Below are 3,902 nucleotides of genomic sequence, written 5' to 3'. Positions count from 1 at the left end.
AAGGAGTGGGTGGTTGATCGTGAGGTAACTGATTTAATAATTTTTGGACCTCGGGTAGGGGGGATGACTGGAATTCTTCGGGCTGGGGGGCGTAAAATTTGGTTATGCCCTAATGACTGGGTGAATGGCTTTATAATCATCCGAACAGTGAACACAACCCCTAAATCAGGTCCCTCAGCATAGAGGCGTAACCCCCATGACCGGGTTCTTGTCCATTGTTTGTCCCGCCTCCCCTTATCAGTGAAGGTGATTAACAGGGGGTTACAATTACTGCTACATGAGGCTTTTTCACCTCGCTTGACTTCAATTAAATCACGAGAGGCTTTTATCCAATAAGCCTGCCCTGTGGTTTCATATCCCCATTTAGCACAGAAATAAGATTCTTCCCCTCCACATTCTTTCTGGTGAGAATAACCAGGACACACATAGAAGGGGAGATGCTGGAGTTCCTCCCTCCCACGAGTATAAACACAGTTAAATCTCCTTGTTCTCCCACTTACTGTATCTGAAAGGGCCCGTTTACTTAGGTGTAATTCTTCATTAACGCTAATAGTGCCTGTTCCCACAGAAAAAGCCCCATTTGCTAAAGTGCAAAGGTCTACTTGCAGGTCAGGCCACCATGTCCACAAAGGGTGGTATTCAGTCACAGTCAGGCTGGGAACTCTTGCCGCCGGGTTGGTTACTTCCCAGGTGATTTCATAAGGCTGATGTGGGCTGAGGTTGGTGGCTCCAAAAACTGGAGCCACAGCCGTGGTTGTGGCCAGGGCAAAATAACAAAGCAAAAGTAAGAACATAATCACAGTCGGTGGCGGCAAAGCTTGATCTTTAGTGGGTTATTTTTGGACCTGTCCACTCTCCACGTTGAGTCGTCTAGGGCAGGAAGCACAATGTCAGCAAGGGGTTCAGTCCGCTTAACGTGGGTGTGATGAATCCAGGAGGCGATGCCGTCGACTTTGAGAGCGGTGGGTGTAGTCAGAATGATCATGTAGGGGCCCTTCCACCGAGGCTCCAGGTTACTCTGTCGGTGTCGCTTCACTAGGACCCAGTCCCCCGGGTGGAAGTTGTGAGGAACAGGAGGCGGGCCTGACTCGTACAGGCCTCTGAGCTTTGGCCAAACTTCTCTGTGGGCCCTCTGCAGGGCCTGGAGGGAAAATAAAAGTTCAAAATCATCTACATTTTCTTTTTTTAGGAGCCGCTCAGTCAGATCAGGGAGTATTGGAGGTGGGGTCCCAAACATGATTTCATAAGGGGTGAGTCCCATCTTGTAGGGAGAATTACGCACCCGATATAGGGCATAGGGAAGGGGAGCTACCCAGTTACCGCCAGTCTCCATGGTTAATTTAGTTAAGGTCTCTTTTAAAGTTCTGTTCATTCTCTCTACCTGTCCTGAGCTTTGGGGTCGATAAGCACAATGTAGTTTCCAATTTGCCCCAAGTACTGTAGCCAGCCCCTGACTTACCTGGGAAGTAAACGCTGGCCCATTGTCTGACCCTATCATTATAGGAAATCCATACCTTGGCAGGAGGTCTTCTAAAATCTTTTTAGCCACTATTTGCGCTGTTTCTCGCTTGGTGGGAAAGGCTTCGACCCATCCTGAAAAAGTATCTACAAAGACTAATAGATATTTATACCCATATTTTCCAGGTTTTACTTCAGTGAAATCAACTTCCCAATATGCCCCCGGCCTATCTCCCCTTAATCTATTTCCTGATTCCCACTTACTATATCCTGCATTTGTTAACTTACAAACCCTGCAACTTTTGACAATCTGCTCTATCTTATTCTGCACACCTTTAATTCTAATTCCTGCTTGCTGCATCAAGTCCTGTAATTTTCTTGTCCCCAGGTGGGTGGTCTGGTGGAGCCTGCACAACACTTTCTGTCCCAACAGTTCTGGAAGTATTATCCGGCTTTCAGAGTCTTTCCACCATCGGTCTAAGCATTGGGCTTTTGGCTGCTGGTGAATCCATGATAAGTCCTCTTCTGTGTAGGTTGGGTCTTTTGGAAGGGTTCGTGGGCCAGAGTCTGGGAGTTGAGCAACCATAATCAAGTCTCTCTGAAGGGCTATCTCTCGTGCCATCTTATCTGCTAAACAATTGCCCCTAGATACTGGATCAGTTGGTTTTTGATGCCCAGGGCAGTGTACGATAGCCAATTTCTTGGGTAACCAAAGGGCGTCTATCAGGGACACAATTTCTTCCTTGTTTTTAATAGATTTCCCTTCTGCTGTTAGCATTCCCCTTTCTCTGTAAATAGCCCCATGAATATGGGCAGTTGCAAAGGCATAACGGCTGTCCGTGTATACGGTCAATGTTTTGCCTTCTCCCATCGTCAGAGCCTTAGTCATAGCTATTAATTCTGCCTTCTGGACAGAGGTGCCTATTGGTAGGGGCTCAGCCCAGATCACCTCTGTCTCAGTTACTACTGCTGCGCCCGCATACCTTTGACCCTGATGTAAAAAGCTGCTCCCATCCGTGAACCACACTGCATCTGCATCAAGCAGCGGATGATCTTGCAGGTCTTCTCTAAGCCCATGAACCTGGGCTAGGACTTCTGAGCAGTCATGTACAGGTGTGTCCAGGTCAGGGTCAGGCAGCAGCGTAGCAGGATTGAGAGCTGAGGGTGCCTGAAAAATAATCCTGGGAGGGTTAAGCAATAGGCTCTGATAATGTGTGAGCCGAGCATTACTGAACCATCGATCTGGAGGTCGTCTCAGGATTCCCTCAATAGAATGTGGAGTAATCACATGTAATTCTTGTCCCATAGTCAATTTATCAGCATCTTTTACCATTAGGGCTGTGGCAGCAATCATACGTAGGCATGGGGGCCAGCCTGCAGCCACCGGGTCCAGTTTTTTTGACAGGTATGCTACTGGTCTCCTCCAGGGGCCTAGGTATTGAGTCAAGACTCCTTTTGCTATCCCTATACTTTCATCTATATAGAGAAAGAACGGTTTAATAACATCGGGGAGTCCCAGGGCCGGGGCTGACAAGAGGGCATCCTTGATTTGTTGAAATGCTTTATCTGCCTCTATTGTCCAATTAAAGGGCTGCTTGTCTTTTGTGGCCTCGTACAGTGGTTTGGCTAATTCTGCAAACCCTGGAATCCATAGTCGACAGAAGCCAGCTGACCCAAGGAATTCCCTTACTTGACGTGGGGACTGAGGCTTTGGGATTCTTAGAACAGTTTCTTTTCGGGCTTGAGTTAACCATCGTTTTCCTCCCTTTAAGAGATAGCCCAAGTACATTACCTCAGGTCTGCAGATTTGGGCCTTCTTTGCTGATACCCGATATCCCAGGTTCCCCAGTGTCTGGAGTAAATTTTCTGTTCCTCGGATGCATTCATCCCAGTTTTCAGCGGCTACAAGGAGATCATCTACATATTGTAACAAGGTTAGGTTGGGATGGTTTTTCCTAAACTCACCCAAGTCCTCATGTAGAGCTTCATCAAACAAGGTGGGAGAATTTTTAAATCCCTGCGGCAATCTTGTCCAGGTGAGTTGTCCATTGATACCCATATCAATGTCCGTCCATTCAAAGGCAAATAGCTCTTGGCTTTCGGAGCTAGAGACAAGCTGAAAAAGGCATCTTTTAAATCCAGCACCGTACACCATTGTTTGTAAGGAGGAAGCGCACTCAGAAGTGTATACGGATTAGGCACAGGAGGGTGTATGTCCGCCACCCTTTTGTTTACCTCTCTTAGGTCCTGTACTGGGCGGTACTCGTTTGAGTTGGGCTTCCGTATTGGAAGCAGGGGGGTGTTCCATGCCGACTGGCAAGGTCATAGTATCCCTTGGTTCAGCAGTCGCCTGATGTGGGGGGTTATTCCTGTCCGTGCCTCCCTGGTCATGGGGTATTGTTTAACCCTAACAGGGTTAGCTCCTGGTTTTGTCTCTATATAGA

At 47.7% G+C, this 3,902-nt stretch overlaps 1 long non-coding RNA gene across 1 annotated transcript; it reads right to left on the bottom strand.

Annotated features, from left to right (window-relative positions):
* Positions 1 to 2,313: 2,313 nt before the first annotated feature.
* Positions 2,314 to 3,530, bottom strand: LOC306643435. Its single transcript, XR_013758936.1, has 2 exons — positions 3,424 to 3,530; positions 2,314 to 2,626 (listed from the first exon to the last, which is right to left on the bottom strand). It is a non-coding gene; the product is annotated as an uncharacterized lncRNA (long non-coding RNA).
* Positions 3,531 to 3,902: the final 372 nt, after the last annotated feature.

This window comes from Sciurus vulgaris (genome assembly GCF_902686455.1).
Source record: "Sciurus vulgaris genome assembly, chromosome: 14".
NCBI classification, from domain to species: Eukaryota; Metazoa; Chordata; class Mammalia; order Rodentia; family Sciuridae; genus Sciurus; species Sciurus vulgaris.
The sequence above is the reverse complement of the archived record's forward strand: the minus strand, read 5'-3'. Positions and strand labels throughout refer to the sequence as shown.